The sequence below is a fragment of the Schistocerca nitens genome, chromosome 5, assembly GCF_023898315.1.
Source record: "Schistocerca nitens isolate TAMUIC-IGC-003100 chromosome 5, iqSchNite1.1, whole genome shotgun sequence".
NCBI classification, from domain to species: Eukaryota; Metazoa; Arthropoda; class Insecta; order Orthoptera; family Acrididae; genus Schistocerca; species Schistocerca nitens.
This window is the reverse complement of record NC_064618.1, coordinates 740,402,973-740,425,017: the sequence shown is the minus strand read 5'-3', so window position 1 is coordinate 740,425,017 and position 22,045 is coordinate 740,402,973.

Here is a 22,045-nt window from a genome sequence, read left to right as displayed (position 1 = left end):
TCAAGAAGGAAAGAGCTGGAGGCTGGAAAATGAAGACCTCTGAAGCAGTTGTAATGCCATTCCCTGCTGCAATGTTTCCACTTGTTTTTACCATGATATTGGGTGGAAAAGTAAAGTCTAAACAGGAGTTAAGAATTCCTGTTATTTAATTTTGCTCACCGTATTATTTCAGCACACTTAGAAACCTCTTCCGATTGAAATTTTTTTCTTAAAAAGCTGCAGTTCAAATCCACTCAGGATGTGGTGTCTGATGTGCAGTGAGCAGTTTTCATCCAAAGCACTGGCTAATTTCATTTGTTTGTTCAGAAGGGGTTGCCGACAAGTATGTTCCAGCTTTCGGCCAGTCAGCAATGACAGTATCAAGGTGCACGCCCTGAAAACTTTCTCAAATGATTTTACAGAAACTATTTGGTAAAAAAAGATTCATTTTTTGCTTTACTTATAGCTTTATATGTCAGGTTCATCGTGATGTGCCCATCATTTTATTTATGGTCACAGTTATTGTAATATTTATGTGGAAGTAAGAAACTCCACGAAATTTGGAAAAGTTTACAATGAAAAATAGAGGTCACTATGATTTTGCATTTGGTGCACATTACATAATATGTTGCCACATATGAAATTTAGCTAACATATTGAATTTTTCTTTAGACTTGGGTAGAGGTATATATCTGTCACCAATCTGGAGAAAATTGATCTGATGTAGCCCATTCATTTGCGATAAAGCCAGAGTGAAATATCCACAACATTCCTCATATTTCATAGACAGTTTTAGGTATCGAATTGAGACTTTGGCAAATGATAGCACACAAGGAGGAGAGTATTTTGCCATATTGTTATTATGTAAAACTTCATTATCTACCATGTTATTCCACTAACTACAGACTTATTTGATGAGAGAACGTAATTTTTAGGGCCCCTATAGATGGTGAAACGAGAAATGCTATTGGTTTTGGAACAACATAAGTGAAGGCATTACATGTTTTTTGAACTAAGAATGTGTGTTTGCATAAGCTACCGATCTTACTTTTCCTCAGTTCCTCACTTAATAAACTTCATATACCACTGTTTCAGAATTCTGTCCCAAATCTGTCTGCACAACATGTTAGCGAGGTGAGGCTGTGTAAACTCCACTGTGTTTTGGCAAAAGAATCAAATTTTAACATGGCAACCAGAGATGTGTTGGTTTTACTCAAAATTCGCCATTTTTGTAGTTTCTTTGAAAGTTACAAATGATTAACAAGCCAGGCAATCATAAATTGCTGCATTTTCAGCAGCATTATTTTTAGACACTAACAAAAGCAGAGGTGACAGTAGATCTTTTTGAATTCTCACCAAGCAAGTGTGGACATGGAAGGCCCCCACTTAATATTTACAAAAAAATGTGAGTGTAGGCTTCAGTTTAGAATGACACTTCCCCTCCAGCACTTGGCATTTCCCCTACAATGCCTGCCCATAACCCCCACCACTACTGCTCTCCCCACGCATGCTGTGCCATCTGCGCATGTACCAGCCACAACATTATGCATGGACTGTACTGCTGGAAGTTAAAAGTACAAATGTAACATCCAATTCTCGAAATAAATGTGAAGCTTCCGATACACAATGTATCACATATTGTATCCTTGTTTGCAATCATTATACGACACAAAAGTGCATTATCATGTGGAACATCAGAATACATTGATATGGACTACCAGTCCCAAAATGGTCTGTCCTATTTAACAGATTTAAATTGAGTCCCTGTATATCAAGTTTTTCTCTTGCCCTTGTGACATCAAAGGCATTGTCATGGTCACTCTCCCTCTATCACGTACACCATATCTCCAAGTCGGGATCCGACGACACAGAATAAACTGCCCAACTAGCAGGTCCCGTGAACATGGTACGCTGTTTATCATTGTCCTGGCCTGCAGATATCCTGTGTTCATCCATCTCAAGACATCTGCACATAAATAAAACATGCTTCCAAAAAGTAGATTACCTAATATATCATGAAAATAAATTCTTTGTAGGGGCGATCATCTTTAGTTGGTTTGAAAAATGCTTGTGCAACATATCACTTCATCAAAATGATATGTTAAACTACAGATGCTGGCCCTTACGTGAATGATGACATCACTACTGTGATACATTAAAAAACCAGTAAATATTCAAAGTTCAAAACTAATTTTAAGAAGCATTAATATCATTTCTCTCTTAGATGTACAATCACAGTTGTAATTTATATCGTTTTACAATAAATATTTTTATTCATGTTTTTAACCCAGTAGTAGTCATGCCGTGTTTCGTACCATTAACAGTCGCTGCGGACTGTCAGTCTGCATGAAGATAAAGATAGATTTATAAGTAAGAATCAACAAAGTAATTGAGAATATGCAATTTACTATGTTTGAATTTTAATTTGCATGGTACATATCTCATATAAAACTGCCCAGTTCCACTCAAATCGTAAGTTTCTTAATATGTTGCAATATTTATTTCTGGGTATGAAAAAGACGTATAATAATATTGTAAACAGAATGAAATGCACACATTGGTTACTATATTATATAATTCAATTACAGTGTTCTGTTTTTAAACTTCTGAACAACTAACACTTACATGTTCCATACAGAGATATTTACTTCAGTTGCAGCAGCTATGCTTGGTAGGTCTGTTCTTTCTTCTGTCGTAGTACACACAACACCCTCCCTGTTTGTCAGCCTATTCAGTGGGCCTTGTCTACCCTTCAGTTTGGAAAATTTCACTAATCATTGAAGGAATATATGTCAGTATATTACTCATGGCAACTCAGTTCACACACGTTCTGGAACAAGCTCATAAGACAACTATTGCAGAAAATCTCTGTGTCAAGTGCAGTTGTCTGGGTTGTTAGCACCATCAATCAGTAAAGAACTGATACATCCAACATTCAGTAGGGAATAAAATATGATCATAGGCCATAGGCAAATGTGTTTTGTGCAATTGTAGGCAGCACACAACTTGCCACACGTCTACACCTCCATTCGTATTGTACAAAACTATCATTTCAGGTTTTCCTCCCTCTTTGTGAACACTAACATCATGGTGAAGACCGGATACAACTACAACATTTTTGCATTTCTTACGAATATGTGATACAGGGGGACAAGATTTTATGAAGGCAAACGTAATTGAACCCACTTGACACTTATTTGGGTTTGTGAATTCGAGTGGTAATTCATATTATTATTATTATTATTATTTAAGGGTTCCCAATAAACTTATCCAAAAATCTGGTAAACCAGTTATCCACTGTGATAATCATGCCAGTTCCTTTGATGGAGATACACAGTCTCTGAACTACAGCAGCTGGAGTATTCCTTACATAATATGGCCCTGCAGTGTTCCAACATATACTTCTATATCCACAGTATAATACATCCTGGCTTCATGGGCGCAATTATTTTCATGCTGTATTTATTTGGCTTGTAGGGTATTTACAGCCTAAACCAACATTTTCCTCAAAGTACCTCTAACTTCTCATCGATTGGGAGGTATTTGAAGGGAGTATATGCTGTTTCGCAGTTTTGGACAAACATATCATCAGTGTTTCTTATTGGAGTTAACTTGTCATATTTCAGTCTTTTGTCTCTTGTTAACTTGTCATAAAATTGCAGCAAAGTCTAGACAGTGGCATAGTGAGCCTGAATACATCTAAACCTGTGCCATCATTCTTTCATAGTAGATCATCTGCATTTAACCTTCACTATTCCAGCCAAATACAGTAAATATATTAGAGCTTGAATTTCACTTGCATTTGTAGCATTGCAGTCCATGTCTCTGGAAAATTTAACTCTCTGGTACTTGATAAACAGGTTCGTGTCTTCTACTATTGTGCTAATATCGTCACTGAAAAAGGGCTTCCAGATTTCAGCTGGAGTGTTCAAGTGTTTTGCAGTAGGCTTTACACTGGCAGGAAGATTGTTTGTTATATTTTTGGACCTGGTTCTAACATTTTTTTGGAGGTGCATATTTTAGTTCACTTAATAACCGGATCTTTTCCAACACACGCTTTGACCATTTGTGATATTGTCTATAGCAGGGGTGGCCAGCTTGATTGTACCCATGATCTACTGTTAACTGACGAAACTCTGGGCAATCTACTACTGACATACTTCCTGAAATTTTAAATGGAACAGTATAGTTTATTATACAGTTATATAGTTAGTGTTTTTTTTTTTATTTCAGTAAGAGGCAAAACATGAAATTGAAAATTATTCTTACTAACTACTTATTCATATTAGTGTGAGCAATGCATTTGAGCATCTTCTGCTGGATTAGGGGAGTCAGATTTTTAGTTTGAAATAGCCAGCCATAAAGAATCCACTGTATGAGCGTCTGTCAAGCGAGAATGGTGTTGACTTTTTGTTTGTTTTGAGTAGGAAAATGTTGTTTCACATAAATAAGTCGAACCAAAACACGAATGCAGTTGTGCAATGCATTTCTTCAAATGTGGGTATTTCTCGTTGGAAATCAATGCCCAGAAATCTAGACCCAATGATGACATTGCTTATAGAAATATATCACAGAATAATAATTTCATTTTGCAGTATCATGTGGTCCATTTGAAAAGTATCTGCAAGATTTTTGCCATTTCATAGATGTCACAATGATCAATGGAATTATTAAATGGATAACTGATGAATTCCACCAACTTCTCAATTTTTATTGAAATCACTAAAGCAAATTTCTAAGTCTGATACTCTAATAGTTTTGACGACACAAGAAGTGGTGCGAACCTGGATTGCATTCACAATTCACACCTCACTCTCATCAGTTGACTTACGTGACGGGTCTAGGCGATCCTCTTCTCTGGATAATCAGCTATGTCAATCTCCCAAAAGCTTCTTCTCCGAAGACTATTGTTGGTTATAGGAATTTATTAGGCTATTTCTCTACTCTTGAAATAATTGGGTACTCGTAGAATACTTTCAGTTCAATCATGGTATATTTTCACTTCAACACAAAACATCTTTTCCATTTTTCACATAAGTATTTGAACTCTGGCAAGCCAACTGAGTCATCAAACACTAGACTCGATAAAACACAGTTACCATAACATAGGTTTTAACACCCCCCATAATTTATGAACCCGTCTAGTCTCTATCGAGTCCCATACATGAAGTAAGTAAAAGTTGCTATTCAATTCATGCTTCATCTGTCTCTTTAACAATCATCATGGCACCACAAACCACGGAATATTACATGAACATTCTTTGTCCTTTTGATACAGCTTCCAAGGTGCGACCGGCAAACACTTGTCGGTGCCGCTTGTCTGACACGGCTCCTGTCCTCCCATGACAAACGTCAATCTTGCACACACAGACATGCGTTGTACAGTAAATAGGCTCTGTCACACTTATCTTTAAAACATCACATGTTTGAGGTGGCAGAAAGTCGAGTGATTCCAGAATCTATGTGGAAATTCATGAATCACTGCACTCCTTTTATGTGTGTGTTCTGCCGCCACTTAGTGAGTAGATTTTTTACCTATCCAATTAAAAATTCCGCATTACTCTTACTTATGAATGGTGAGGATTCTCTCTTCAGCTACAGTCATAAATTCCAGGTGTCATGGACACTTAAATATTTCATTCTGTATTGTAATTTTGTTTTTACTGCTTCTTTAGTACTTAATAGTCTCATTAATAATAGACTCGTTGTAGTCTGGAGGAACTCTGGGCAAATGAAAGTGTTCTTCTTGACACTTGTAAACTCACATAAAACATAATAATGCTAGTGAAATATAGAATTCAAACTTACCAGTATAATTCCTACCAAATGTGTGACTTTTGGCACGATACTACCCTTTTCCCTTTAGGAACAGTACCTTCCGTTTCTGTAGGTACGCCCCTCTTAATTCCTATTCTCCTATGGTACAGGTCAATCCCTTTCTTGGTGCCCCTGTGCGCACAGTATAGGTCAGCCTTTCTTAGGTCTGCCTTTTATATTCAATAAATGCTGAGTATGCCCCCCTTATTCTTCCTGAGTAGGCCTCATGGTTCGTTGCCCTAGTATACATGTTCATGCACACTATAATTAAATATTCTCTGGTAAAATTAGAAATACTACTTCACCCTTTACACTTGCTTCTTAATACTTCATTTCATATCCTAGAGTCCTCCTTTACTCAACAACATCTATGCTTCCAGCGTACACCATGCCTACATACATTATTCGCTATATTTTACTTAAGCTACAAGAGTCCCACTATCCTACCAGTCAGAATACTTGTTAGGCTGACCTTCTTTGATACTTTCCTCTCTGGCTTATGTCCTCTTTCCTTACGCATCCTTCTTATTCATACTTGATGTGGGATCATTCTAGTTTTATATACTTAAGCAATTATAGTTCTCCTACACTTATGCACATATGTGATATGGAATCATTATTGTTCATATACATATATCTCTATTTTGTAAATAGGACTGATAAACTCTTCTCAAAAGTGTGTGCACTACCCCTCCCCCCCTTCCAAGACATACACACACATGATGTAACATTATGCAATGATTCTGTAATTACTTTTGCTGGGTGGGGATGGGAGCAGTGATTGTGAACAACACACATATAAAATGGGACAATACAACATATGTAAAAGACAAAACTCCTTTTGCAATAAACAAATTTATTTTACTGCAGTTGTTTTTAAACATGTCATACTAAAAAAATCACATTCATTGCAACAGTAACTCCAACACAAGTGATACAAGTGTCATCCACTTTAATAAAATTATGTGACAGTGGGTTTTCACAGTGGAATGTAAACTGTTTCATTTTCTTAAAGTGTATCTGTGATACTACTATTGACAGTGCCGTGGCATTAATATATTAAACAGACACATTAATTTGGCACAGATGGTAAAATATAAAATAATGATCTTTGGTATATGCTATGGCCTATCCTTATAAACCATCCCCAAAAAATAGGGTTCTGGCAGAGAACGTTTGGTTGTACAATCCTCTAGTCCTCATGTGGTACTGGATTTGTGATGTGTTTCTGAAAATGAATCAAAGGTATACTGAATGAACTATCAAATACTTATTGATACAACCTGGCAGTATAGAAAAGATCAAACGTAAGTAGAATATCATCACTACATGTCAAATTAGAAAAGTATTAAGTACGTACTGATTAGTAACATGAATTTTGTATGTAGAGTACACCACTCTGTTGCCAATGAGATACAAATCAACATCCAATGAAGTATCCACGAGTAAAATCTTCTACATCTGAACAAATATTAAGTTGTCAAATGCTGAAACACATATCCAGCTAATCTGATCACATATTGCATCAAATTATAAGTGAGAAGCTGGAGATAGACACTAGTGTTTAACAACTGTCATTTTGTGAGTGCATCTTCAAGGCATTAAGAATTCTCACAGCACCTTCACAATATATACATTTACTAATGTGGCATGACATAAATAAACAACCGCAGTTTCAATAGAATAGTAATTTCTTCCACTCACTGGCAGTAATGACATCACTGCAAAACAAGAATTCACCCAAAAATCAACCACACAGAATACTCACAATTTAACAAAAAAATTACAAAAATGAAAACTGTTGGTGTTGTAAATTTCACGTGACCTATATATCTCAAATGAAGACCTCAATAACAGTAACCCATACAGAACTCAAAAACTCAACACAATTTTCACTTGAGCTACACAGCTCCAACAAAGCCCTTGATACCACGAACCAACACCTCTAAAACATGATGTTGCAAATTTCACTTCACCCACATAGCTCAAACAAAGCCCTAGATACAACACTTTCACTTACTCTATGTAAACCAAAGTTTTCAGTACAGCAAACTAAACCATGTTCACATGACTAATATCAGAAATGTATCCTAAACAACAATGGCACATCAGTACCCATAATACCTACCAATAACATTCCAACAATTACCGAACACTAACAAGGAAATCCTGAAAATTCATGAAAACTTTCACCACCACCAATTACGATATACACTAACAACTTCGCCCATTGCAACAAGCAATGAGCTACTCATAAATATCTGTATCTTCTTCACCACAGAAAAAAAAGAAAAATATTAAATCTCTGACCACAAGAAACACACGCACTAATATTTCCAAACATAAAAATGAATCCATCAGCCAAAATATGCAAATTCAAAGTAACTCACCAGAAAGCCAATGCAAATTCTTTTAATACCAACATGAAACATTCAATTCATGTCAAACTACTCACTAACAAACATACTGCACAACAGAGAGCCGCCAAATACTACAACACACAATCGACAAACACAAAGACTCAAAAACATCAAGTCTCACCCTGACATTACAGGTCAAAGCAGATGGGTGTAGCATCAGCACCTGCCCTTGTGCGAATAACCTCACGTTAGCCTCAGGTGATGAGGCAATGACTGCCAATTGATAAGAAAACAGGATTAAATTATCAAGAATGAAACTTGGAACATTTGTTCAGAGTTTGCATCTTTTTGGTACAACCCAAAAAGGCCAGTACTGTATGCTTTGCACTTAGGAGATCTTTCTCACTGTACTGGTCCACGAACAGGATACTTTTATTCAATCTGTCCTACAGCATTTCCTTTCTAAGCAGCACAGCTAAAATCCAAAAATTGTCCATTCTAACATTGAAATTCAATACTTACATCCTAAACCATTTACTCCCTAGTGGTCCTTATGATTAATAATGAAGAGTGAATTTACTAGACACTGATTTCATTTACGAATTTTCTGAATGTCAGGCGTGACATTCATATGAACCCTTACCTACTATTTCAGCATCTTATTTTGCAAATGTTAATTTCCCACAGTATCTCCAGTTTTGCTGCATTTCTCTTCCTGTTTTTAGCGAGTTTCATCGCTATATACTTCAGTAGCTAAAAATAAAGTCCAACAATTCCATTAATTAACATCTCAACATGTTTAAATGAGAGTTATATTTGAAGAAGCCTTCCAACAGCCACTACAACAGTACTAAATTGCATACACCACAGCTATGAAACTAAATCTGCCGTTTATAACGTTCATGAGTACAACACTACACATGCAGCTTGAGTACATACGTCACAGTATTAAATCCTATACATTTATATTCTATGGGAAAATACGATATTCTAACCACAATCATTTTAAACGATCAACTTGTTTGCCTCCCAGAATGCGAGTGTATATTACATTTCCTGTTTTCTCTCCCACAATTTTGCATTCCGCTTTTCGTATCAGGCAAAAGTTCCACGCGGCATATACCACCTCAACGAAAACACAAACACAGATCTTTCTGCGCGCCAAAAATTTCACCTTCAAAGATAATACTTGCAACGCCTTCAAATGGATGTGGTAACTTCTGTGAACTACATCACTTCCCGTGTTTCGCTGTCGCTAGAGTCTAGTCTCAGGACCCTGTGCAGGCCAGTTTATCAGAGGGATGTTATTGTCATGTAACCACTCCACCACACGCTGTGCTCAATCTTGTTGAAAGATGCAATCACCATCCCCAAATTGCTCTTCAACAGCGGGAAGCAAGAATGTGCTTAAAACATCAATGTAGGCCTGTGCTGTGATAATGCCACGCAAAACAGCAAGGGGTGCAAGCTCCCTCCATGAAAAACTGACCACACAATAACACAACTGTCCCCAAATGGTACTGTTGGCACTACACACCCTGCCACATGACGTTCACTGTGCATTTGAAATACCTACACCCTGCCACATGACGTTCACTGTGCATTTGCATTACCTACATCCTGCCATTGGATCGCCACATTGTGTACCATGATTCGCCACTCCACACAACATTTTTCCACTGTTCAGTCATCCAATGTTTACGCTCTTTACACCAAGGGAGGCATCATTTGGCATTTACCGGCGTGGTGTGTGGATTGTGAGCAGCCGCTTGACCATGAAATCCAAGTTTTCTCACCTCCCACCTAACTGTCATAGTACTTGCAGTGGATTCTGATGCACTCGGTATTCCTGTGTGATGGTCTGGATAGATGTCTGCCTATTACATATTATGGCCCTCACATAGTGTATAAATATCCTTATAATTAAATTGTTTACTAGAGGTGCGGCCCGTTTCTTTATTTGGTACCTGCTACTCCTGATATAATTTTCTTCTGTTGCTGACAGAAAAAAAACATAAAACTAACTACATCACGTAGCTCTGTGGTCACTGATACATTTGGTCATTACATCTGTCCACCCATATTTCCATACTTTGTTTAAATTCATAGGCATTCGTTTATTCTGTTACCCTTTATGATTATTTACCCTGTAAAGAAAATTATTTGACATTTCTTACAGTATTTTGTCGTTTCTCCTTAGCTTACACGTCTCCTACAATTTTTCATAATGCTTCCTTTCCCTTGTAAATATGTTGTATAAAGCTTAGTATTTAGTTAAATCTCTATGTATATGTAGCAATAGGTTCCTTAGTTCTTAGATAGTAGATGCAATTGCTTAGTATTTCAATTTACTTCGTATTTAAGTACCTGTACATTTTGCATTCCTGTTTGGTTGCGTCTTCTGCCAGTCTGTCGGGTATGCGCACAGGTGAATGCCTCCTCTCCTACTACTGACGTTAGCATGTATTGTTGAGCGCGGACAGCTGAGCCATAAGCTAATTTTGTTTATACTTTTGCTTCGCATGAAGCGATGTATTACTTCTCATTGTTGTTAATTGTATGATTATGTGTACAAATCAAAAGAATTACTATGCCTGTACTCATTACTTTCTCTTAAAATACAGTCCAGAAGAAAAGTTATGTACACTATTGTCTTGTGATAGAAAGAAAAAATACTGCCTACCTTCATCATTCTATAAAAGCTTTTATATTTCTGTTAGGATGGAGACCCTTGTTTCTCCCTGCTTTCTCATGGGCTAATCTGTACATCCCAGAGTATGGTATTTTGGAAATTATATATGTTCCTGAATAGAATAATTGCCACTTCTTATTCAGTTTGCTAAATTTTGTCGATTTAGGGTGCATCCATAAAGGGACTCGTTTTCCTTCAAAAAACTGCATAACACGTTTCAGTTTCTTATTATAAAATTTCTTTCTATACTCAGCCCTGTTTTCTAATGTAACCATGGCTTGTTTGATTTTGTCTTGTAGTGTCATTTCTGTAGTGGCTACCTTTGATATGGGTGACTCCCAGTTACTCGGTTGTTTTGTCCGTAACATCAGTTCTTTCAGCATGAAGCCTTTGGGAGAATGTGGAAGGTTATTGACAGCTCGCATGAAAGGAGTTTATGTTTTCTACCAATCAGGTGTGTTTGTGAGGGGTGTATGTCCTAATAACCTGGATAAATTCTTTAAAGACTCGTTCTGCTGGGCTTGCTTCTGGGCGAAAAATGCTTACTAATATGTGCTTTATGCCCTGTGAGTTCATAAATTGTTTCCACTTTTGCCCAACGAAATATGAATCATTATCAGTTAATAGTACCTTTGGTTTATCTAATCTTCACAAATAGTCTCCCCTATTTCTTTTTCTGATATTTGTGGCTGTTGCATTTTTAATGACATACATTTTGATATGTTTCGAGAAAACACCGTATAGTGCTACTAGGTATCTTACTCCTTCTTTACTTCTTGAATATGGACCGGCTATGCCCAGGGATACTATATCTATATTTTTTTGTGAGTATTGGGTGTAGCTCAGCACATTTTGACACATTGGACTCTTTTGATTTTTGACGTATTGCACATTTTCTTAATAGCTGCCCACACCATTGATCAGATTTCTCATGTTTCATTCGGAACAAAATGCCCTTGTACTCCTGATACCATTTACTTACCTTTCCACCTTCATCTTGCTTATGGTTTATACCTTGCATTAATAACGTTTTGATTTCTGCATCCTGCTCTGTTAATTCACCAAATTCCTCTAAACCTTGTGATACCTTGACAAGGCATCTGTTATAACATTCTGACTTCCTTGATCTCAAAATTGAATTACGTAGATATAGACACCACCTAGTTAATCTATGGTGCAATAGTTTACATGTTAAAAGAAATGACAGTGACTGATGGTCACAGTAAACCTTGGTATTCTTGCCCCAAAAAAATATTCAAACTTTTTAAATGCCCATATTATAGCTAAACTTCCCAATTCTGACACAGAATAAGATCTTTCTGCTTCTGACAATGTTTGACTAGCAAAACTGATGACCTTGGGTACTTCTTTACCTTCTTCTTCTCCTCGCATCTGGAACAAGCATGCCCCCAGCCCCTGAGATCCTTGGACATGTCAGGGTGGCTAGGAATGTTTGCATTGACTAATGCCTGCTTAATGTTATTAAAGTCCTTCTGACACTTATCATCCCATAACCAAGGCCTATTTCGTAACAAGTTGAGTAATGCATTGCTGTTCAACAGTTGCTGTGGTCCAAATTTACGAAAAAAAAGATGCTAGTCCTAAAAAAGGTTTTAGTTGTTTTTTTATTCCTTGGAACTGGACAGTTGGGTGGCATCAAGTTTTTTCGTACCAGGTAATATACCTTGTTGTGACATAACATGTCCTAAAAATTTGACTTGCCCCCTACCAAAACCAGACTTTTTTAAATTGGCTGTTACTCCATAATCTGCAAATCGTTGAAGCACCTTTTCAATGAGACTGATATGTTCTAACCAAGTGGGTGTGGCTATTAGCATGTCATCTACAGAAATAGTGACTTTGCTAAGCAATTCTGGTCCCAAAATCTTGTCTAATGCAGATATAAACACAGCTGCACTAATGTTCAGTGCAAATGGTAGAACTCGGAATTCGTAACTTCTGCCACCACAAACAAATGCTGTATATTTTCAGTTTTCTTCGTGGATCTTAATTTGCCAATAAGACATCTTGAGATTGAGTATACTGAAATATTTTGTATTGTAAAACTTTAGAAGCTGTTTGTCCAAGTTATCTGGTCTCATGCGCACTGGTACTATAATCTTATTGATACCTCTAGTATCGAGAACTAATCTTACAGAACTGCCCAGTTTACTTACTGGTAATATAGGACTACAATAGGGTGAAAATGAAGGTTGTATAATTCCCCATTTAATCATGTGATTGATTTCTTCCCTAACTGCCCCTCGTTTTGCCCATGGAATATGATATGACATTATACAAAATGTTTCATGTGAATCGGCTTCAGATTTGTATTCATAGTCTTTGATTACTCCTGGCTCCTCACTGAAAACATTTGCATACTGAAATAACAAGTTAGAAAGTTCTTATGATTGCATATCATTTAGTATCTGTGGTTCTCTTAGTTTCTGCTCTACCATTTCATAACTAATCTAAGTGTTTGCTTCTTGTTCGGTATCAAATATGTTTGTGAAATATACAGTTGGAAAGGAATACTGTACTATTACATTTGACTCAGGTTTGATTTTGTTACGTTCATCAGGTTTTTGACTAAATCAGTAGAAAAAATCTGATCCTTTACATAAAACTGTCATTTACCATTACCTATGTCAATCTGTGTTTTGTATGTTCTATACATGTCCATGCTAATAAGACAATTAACTGTAAGTTTGTCAACTATAAGAAAACTGCACTTCACTGTAAAATGTTCAATTTGTAATGGAATAAATGCCTGAAGTTAAACCAATTTAGTTTTACTGCCTGTAGTAGTTTGCACCTTGCACTTCTGGACAAAAAAATGTTGGGAATTTGCCTCTCTTCTTCGATTCACACAAAAATGCATGTGACATTAGGTTGGTAGTTGAACCTGTATATAAAATTAACTCTGTGTGTCAATATTTAATATTTTCACCTTAATGATTGCTTCTATTTGTTCTTCCCAGATTTTATCTATTGCATCTAACTCATGCTGATACAAATTATCCTTGTCATCACTTTGTCAAACCTTATGAAACGTGTTTGTAGTTTTGCTTTACACCCACTCCCTGATTCAGTTAGTTGCACTGTGTGGGTAATTTGTCAATTTGTGTTGTTAGCTCCTGTGCCATTATTTTGCTGCCCGAAGGTCGGCTGCAGTACATTGCAAGGCATGGCATTGTTGCCGCACGTCAGCCACTGATGTGGCTGACTCTTTTTGTTTATGTTCGGCGTAGGGCTTTGTGATGGTGGATTCGCTCATGCGTTGAAATTACTCCTGTTCTTTTGAAAATTTCTTTTAAGTGTTTGTTTTTTCCGTTCCTGTCACCATACTCATTATCTCTGGTTATGTAACTTTGCTGTTGTGTGTACCATCCTTGCTGTGTGTTTAGGTCATGTTTTACTGACTGATTTACATGATTATGTTGTTGTTGTTGTTGTGGCTGATTTTCCGTTGCTCTATTGGATATAGGTCTTTCCTCATAGATTAAGTTGATAGAATCAAGAACTGACAGAAAAAATTCAGTGTTGTAGTCTGGCATTGTGAGTAATTTTTCTCTAATGTGCGATTGTAAATAACTTTTCAAAATTTTTAACTTGTCTACCTGTGATATTGGGTTCATCCAGTAGTGTGTCTTGTTCAGGTATTTTTCAAAGTATCCACGTAGACTACCGTAATTGCCATTGAATGGTGCGGGGTTGAAAACTTCGCGTCTGAATCTTTCTTGCACTGCCTCAGACCAATATTTGTCGAGGAAAGCTCATTCAAATTGGATCTAAGTGGTGCCATGTTCGCCACTTCAGCTTCCCATAAAAGAACGTCACCTTGCGTCTATCCCACGACAAATATGATTTTCTGTGCATCCGTCCAGTTGCATAGAAATACATGACGAAAAGCACTGATAAATACTACGGGATCCATTCTTTTACCATCGGTAGTGAATGTAGGAAATTGTCGAAGTCTCAGCAAGGTTTCATCTGCAAAAATAATTGATAGACACATGGTATTTTCGGTCGTGTTTATGGTGTTATTGTAGTTACCGGTAATTTCGGTTGGTAATAGCTCAGCTATCGGAGTTATGGGTATGTTTACATTTTGCACTCAACAACTGTTACAAAAAATGGAAAAAATTAGTTTAAAGTCTATTACAATAGCATTATTAGAAATGTTGTGCTTGTACGATTTTTGGCCAATCGGACTACCTCCCTTACATTTCAAATGTAGATGTAGGCAGTGGACTTCAAGGACACCAGTGCATGTCAAAAATAAGAAAATCGTCCTTACTTGGTTCCACTTTACTTCAATAAAAAATACTTAATACTGATATCAAATCTTATCATATTTCGAAACATATATGATACAAAACACTCGTTGCCCCATACTCCGAGCCGCACATCTTAACAGAAACTTCTACATACGAGAGAGTGCGAAACAAAATCACATACAAGGAAAAATGAATGATGTTGTGTTTGTACGATATTTGGCCAATCGGACTACCTCCCTTCCATTTCAAATGTAGATGTAGGCAGTGGACTTCAAGGACACCAGTGCATGTCAAAAATAAGAAAATCGTCCTTACTTGGTTCCACTTCACTTCAATAAAAAATACTTAATACTGATATCAAATCTTATCATATTTTGAAATATATATGATACAAAACACTCATTGCCCCATACTCCGAGCCGCACATCTTAACAGAAACTTCTACATACGAGAGAGTGCGAAACAAAATCACGTACAAGGAAAAATGAATGATTTTTTATTTTTCATTTGTCCGCGCCTTACCGCACATTCATAGTTAACGTCTTTGCCAACACTTATGGTCAATCAGTGTTTAATTTTTTGTTTTTAATAAATTTTAACTTTATGATATCCTGGGGTTCTTTCACCATGTACCTACACACATGCCAATCACAACAGTCTTTTATGTGTGTGTTCTGCCGCTGCTTGGTGAGTAGATTTTTTATCTATCAAAGTAGAAAATCATTCTTAGATTCACAGTTTATATCACATCTCTTAAACTTGAAAAGTCAGGGATTAAACACAATTTTTTTAGCATTATAAGGTCTATAAATTTTCATTCAGTAAAAACCACTGCCATTCCTGATCTTCTCACACATCTCAGTATAAATAAACTGGAGTCCTCAGTTTCCAAAATAATTAATTCTTTAACACTTTTCTTTTTAGAAACCATAAAACATTTTATTTCATCAACACCATAGACATACTAGAAGGTTTCAGATAGATTATATAATGTTAAGACAGAGATTTAGGAACCAGGTTTTAAATTGTAAGACATTTCCAGGGGCAGATGTGGACTCTGACCACAATGTATTGGTTATGAACTGTAGATTAAAACTGAAGAAACTGCAAAAAAGTGGGAATTTAAAAAGATGGGACCTGGATAAACGGACTAAACCAGAGGTTGTACAGAGTTACAGGGAGAGCATAAGGGAACAATTGACAGGAATGGGGGAAAGAAATACAGTATGAGGTGCATTCAAGTTCTAAGGCCTCAGATTTTTTTTCTTCGGACTGGAAAGAGATAGAAACATGCGCATTGTTTTAAAATGAGGCCGTGTTCATTGTCAATACGTCCCAGAGATGGCAGCACAGTACGGCAGATGGAATTTTACCGCCAGCGGCGAGAATGAGAGCTGTTTTAAATACTTAAAATGGCGACGTTTTCCTTACTTGAACAACGTGCAATCATTCGTTTTCTGAATTTGCCTGGTGTGAAACCAATTGAAATTCATCGACAGTTGAAGGAGACATGTGGTGATGGAGTTATGGATGTGTCGAAAGTGCGTTCGTGGGTGCGACAGTTTAATGAAGGCAGAACATCATGTGACAACAAACCGAAACAACCTCGGGCTCGCACAAGCCGGTCTGACGACATGATCGAGAAAGTGGAGAGAACTGTTTTGGGGGATCGCCGAATGACTGTTGAACAGATCACATCCAAAGTTGGCATTTATGTGGGTTCTGTGCACACAATCCTGCATGATGACCTGAAAATGCGAAAAGTGTCATCCAGGTGGGTGCCACGAATGCTGACGGACGACCACCTGGCTGCCCGTGTGGCATGTTGCCAAGCAATGTTGACGCACAACGACAGCATGAATGGGACTTTCTTTTCATCGGATGTGACAATGGATGAGACGTGGATGCCATTTTTCAATCCAGAAACAAAGCGCCAGTCAGCTCAATGGAAGCACACAGATTCAGCACCACCAAAAAAATTTCGGGTAACTGCCAGTGCTGAAAAAATGATGGTGTCCATGTTCTGGGACAGCGAGGGCGTAATCCTTACCCATTGGGTTCTAAAGGGCACTACGGTAACAGGTGCATCCTACAAAAATGTTTTGAAGAACAAATTCCTTCCTGAACTGCAACAAAAACGTCCGGGAATGGCTGTGCGTGTGCTGTTTCACCAAGACAACGCACCCGCACATCGAGCTAACGTTACGCAACAGTTTCTTCGTGATAACAACTTTGAAGTGATTCCTCATGCTCCCTACTCACTTGACCTGGGTCCTACTGACTTTTGGCTTTTTCCAACAATGAAGGACATTCTCCGTGGCTGCACATTCACCAGCCGTGCTGCTATTGCCTCAGCGATTTTCTAGTGGTCAAAACAGACTCTTAAAGAAGCCTTCGCCGCTGCCATGGAATCATGGCGTCAGCGCTGTGAAAAATGTGTACGTCTGCAGGGCGATTACGTCGAGAAGTAACGCCAGTTTCATCGATTTCGGGTGAGTAGTTAATTAGAAAAAAAAATCGGAGGCTTTAGAACTTGAATGCACCTCGTAGAAGAAGAATGGGTAGCTTTGAGGGATGAAATAGTGAAGGCAGCAGAGGATCAAGTAGGTAAAAAGACGAGGGCTAGTAGAAATTCTTGGGTAACACAAGAGATAATGAATTTAATTGATGAAAGGAGAAAATACAAAAATGTGGTAAATGAAGCAGGCAAAAAGGAATTCAAATGTCTCAAAAATGAGATTGACAGGAAGTGCAAAATGGCCAAGCAGAGATGGCTAGAGGACAAATGTAAGGATGTAGAGGCTTATCTCACTAGGGGTAAGATAGATACTGCCTACAGGAAAATTAAAGAGACCTTTGGAGAAAAGAGCACCACTTGTATGAATATCAAGAGCTCAGATGGAAATCCAGTACTAACCAAAGAAGGGAAAGCAGAAAGGTGGAAGGAGTTTATAGGGGATCTATACAAGGGCGATGTACTTGAGGACAATATTATGGAAATGGAAGAGGATGTAGATGAAGATGAAATGAGAGATATGATCCTGTGTGAAGAGTTAGACAGAGCACTGAAAGACTTAATTCGAAACAAGGCCCCAGGAGTAGACAACATTCCATTAGAACTACTGACATCCTTGGAGAGCCAGCCCTGACAAAACTCTACCATCTGGTGAGCAAGATGTATGAGACAGGCGAAATTCCCTCAGACTTCAAGAAGAATATGATAATTCCAATCCCACACAAAGCAGGTGTATTCTTTACAGGCGAATGGAAAAACTGGTAGAAGCCGACCTCGGGGAAGATCAGTTTGGATTCCGTAGAAATATTGGAACACGTGAGACAGTACTGTCCCTACGACATATCTTAGAAAATAGATTAAGGAAAGGCAAACCTATGTTTCTAGCATTTGTAGACTTAGAGAAAGCTTTTGACAATGTTGACTGGAATACTCTTTTTTTCAAATTCTAAAGGTGGCAGGGGTAAAATACAGGGAGCGAAAAGGCTATTTACAATTTGTACAGAAACCAGATGGCAGTTATAAGAGTCGAGGGAGATGAAAGGGAAGCAGTGGTTGGGAAGGGAGTGAGACAGGGTTGTAGCCTCTCCCCGATGCTATGCAATCTGTATATTGAGCAAGCAGTAAAGGAAACAAAAGAAAAGTTCGGAGTGGGTATTAAAATCCATGGAAAAGAAATAAAAACTTTGAGGTTCGCTGATGACATTGTAATTCTGTCAGAGACAGCAAAGGACTTGGAAGAGCAGTTGAAAGGAATGGATAGTGTCTTGAAAGGAGGGTATAAGATGAACATCAACAAAAGCAAATCGAGGATAATGCAATGTAGTGGAATTAAGTTGGGTGATGCTGAGGGAATTAGATTAGGAAATGAGACACTTAAAGTAGTAAAGGAGTTTTGCTATTTGGGGAGCAAAATAAATGATGATGGTCGAAGTAGAGGATATAAAATGTAGACTGGCAATGGCAAGGAAATCGTTTCTGAAGAAGAAAAATTTGTTAACATCGAGTATAGGTTTAAATGTCAGGAAGGTCGTTTCTGAAAGTATTTGTATGGAGTGTAGCTATGTATGGAAGTGAAACATGGATGATAAATAGTTTGAACAAGAAGAGAATAGAAGCTTTCGAAATGTGGTGCTACAGAAGAATGCTGAAGATTAGATTGGTAGATCACATAACTAATGAGGAAGTATTGAATAGAATTGGGGAGAAGTGGAGTTTGTGGCACAACTTGACCAGAAGAAGGGATCAGTTGGTAGGACATGTTATGAGGCATCAAGCGATCACCAATTTAGTATTGGAGGGAAGCGTGGAGGGTAAAAATCGTAGAGGGAGACCAAGAGATGAATACACTAAGCAGATTCAGAAGGATGTAGGCTGCAGTAGGTACTGGGAGATGAAGATGCTTGCACAGGATAGAGCAGCATGGAGAGCTGCATCAAACCAGTCTCAGGACTGAAGACCACAACAACAACATACACAGATGGGTGCTACATAAGTATTTCAGTGTAAAACTGCCATCAAGAATGCCTCTTTCAGAGCAGCTAACTTCGACCGCTGACATAGAACTGAAGTTAGAAGGATACCTTTTCGTTTATGAAACATAAGTTTATTGTTAAAAACATAAGCCACGGCATCTAAGGGAACCTTGTGGCATCTTCGCCCTGCACACGGCCATCGGCTCTCTAACATCTGTGTCCGGCTACTACTTCAACATTCCAATGTAGTTGGAAGATTCCTTCCGCTGCCACTTAGCTGCTGCACCACGTATGAAACTTAAGGAAGAACAAACACACACATTTGTAGGTTTCAAAACAGAAATTAACACAATTTATACAAACATTATGTGTGTTACACTGAATATGAATAAGTTCTGGCGGATTCTTGCCATATGTCGTTACTGTGATAACTGATACTATAAAAAGCCCTGTATCATCACATAGACCGCCCTCAGCTCGATGACATATGGCGGTAGCTATTTTAATTCCTTACTAAATCTAATATTACTAACAGGATAACAATTTTCATTTCCTCTTTGGCAATGATGTCTTTATGTCAGATACTGTTTAAGACAGTATAGTGTACACATATATAACATTACACGTCTTGAACTCTCTCTCTTGAACTCTCTCTCTCTCTCTCTCTCTCTTTCTCTCTCTCTACAGTTCGATCACAGGAAAACTATCATTTCAGCTTACATGGCAATAGCTTTTAATCATTTCCTTTTATCTGACTTCTTGTGAATGTTCTCAGTCTCATGCTGTTAGAACATACAGCTTTACATGCAAATAAAAATCATATATTTATCTACACGTAGCAAGATGAACTTTTATTGCTCTTTTGTCTATAAATTAAGCTAAAAATAAATCTATCATATGTTGTTTCATTGTCTGTAAGATAAGAAGGTTGCCCTTATCCATCATTTGTTGTGTTAGAGTAATAATATGTTGTACTAACTTTGGAGCACCTTGGTTTATGTCCCAGTGGGAGTATCTTAAACTTTATAGGTATAATCACTTACATCTAATTACACTCCTGGAAATTGAAATAAGAACACCGTGAATTCATTGTCCCAGGAAGGGGAAACTTTATTGACACATTCCTGGGGTCAGATTGTAACGACAACTGTACATATAATAATTTTTTTCTTTATGAATTTCTCTAAATTAGTGTGAAAAAATGGTTGATTTAATTTCTTGCTCTTTTCGTGATGTTAAAGAAACTGTGAGTAACTTTTGAAATGAATATTATTAATTATGTTAGATTTCAAATGATGTGATAATCAAAAGAAAGTGTACTTAATGTTAAAACTATTGTAAAATGTGGAAATTGTAATTTAAACACTTGGTCCATACGTAGGTAATGCATTAGGATATGTGTAGTAGAAAACCTGTGGTGAATACCCTACCTGTAGGGGAGCGGGAAAAGGTGGAGGCAGGCGAGCGCGGGAAAACGCACACTGGGCGCGGTTCGGCACAACGGGCTCAGTAGTCAGTCGGAGGCGAGCATCAGTAAGAGTCGGAGTTGTGAATCGGTCAGAGGAACACGTACTGTACCGAGGCGGCTACCCAGGAAAAGTGGATTCCATTGAGCCTCGGATGCACCAATTCCGACGACTACTTGGCATGGCTATATTCTGAGGCACAAGATTGGAAAGATTACGACGCTAAGAAGATGGAAAGTGCCTCTGTAGCGTGAGCCTTAGCCACGCTTGTATGTGTGCCGTGCTCCCACTACCTCGCTGCCCACCAACCGCCACACCGACTTGCACAGGTCAAACATTTATTTCATCTTTAGAAGTGTATTTGTGTGGACCAGTGTCGAAAATGTTTCTAACCGTTCAATAATAACGTGACTTTTACCAGAATTGCCTTAGCCATGACTTATCCTGATCACTGACCTAGACAGGATCCTTACCTCGTATTGTGCAACCCGAGTATCCTGAACTGAAAGTTTATAATTAGTGTAAATGAGAATTATCAGTAGTCAAACTTTTGCTATAAAGAAATTTAAAAGTTCTGTGAATTATTGCAAATGTTGGTAAAGGACAAAAGTATGACTAAACTGAAAGAGAGTTTTTTGAATTGAGTTAGCGATGCTATTTAATTAACTTGAGACAGAACTAATGACAGTTAAATTATTCAGAAGTAAGACAAAAGAGTAGTTATCCATTGATTGATAAATTTGAGTGTTAATTTGCCTTTTAGTACTTAACAGTTTCAGTATAATGACCATAACAGTTTCAGGGTCCCCCCCCCCCCTTTCTCTTGTTCATTCTTTCAAACCTTGAAATGTGCTGATCATATTTGACCTGTAAATTTAAGTCCTTAATTGAACCTAAGTGTATTAGTGTTGTTTTCCCAATTTCAATAGTGACATTGTATGTGTGTTTTCAAAACTGTGCACT